General features: G+C 71.0%; 1 protein-coding gene across 1 annotated transcript in view; it reads left to right on the forward strand.

The window, feature by feature from the left end:
• Window positions 1-241, forward strand: part of TAF4 (TATA-box binding protein associated factor 4) — a 157,298-nt gene that overhangs the window by 119,647 nt on the left and 37,410 nt on the right. The window lies entirely within an intron of this gene.

Here is a 241-nt window from a genome sequence, read left to right on the forward strand (position 1 = left end):
CACCCGGGGTGAGGAGGGGGCCGGGGCTCGGGTCCGTCTGTGTTAGCGTGCACACCCGGGGTGAGGAGGGGCCGGGGCTCGGGTCTGTCTGTGTTAGCATGCACCTGTGTGAGTGGAGCCTGCTGTCCCTGCCTCTCCTCGCAGTTGGACGCAGGGCGTCTGGGCCACACAGCGGCAGGACGCAGGGCGTCTGGGCCACACAGCGGCAGGACGCAGGGCGTCTGGGCCACACAGCGGCAGG

This window comes from Trichechus manatus, unplaced genomic scaffold (assembly GCF_000243295.1).
Source record: "Trichechus manatus latirostris isolate Lorelei unplaced genomic scaffold, TriManLat1.0 scaffold00008, whole genome shotgun sequence".
Lineage (NCBI taxonomy): Eukaryota > Metazoa > Chordata > Mammalia > Sirenia > Trichechidae > Trichechus > Trichechus manatus.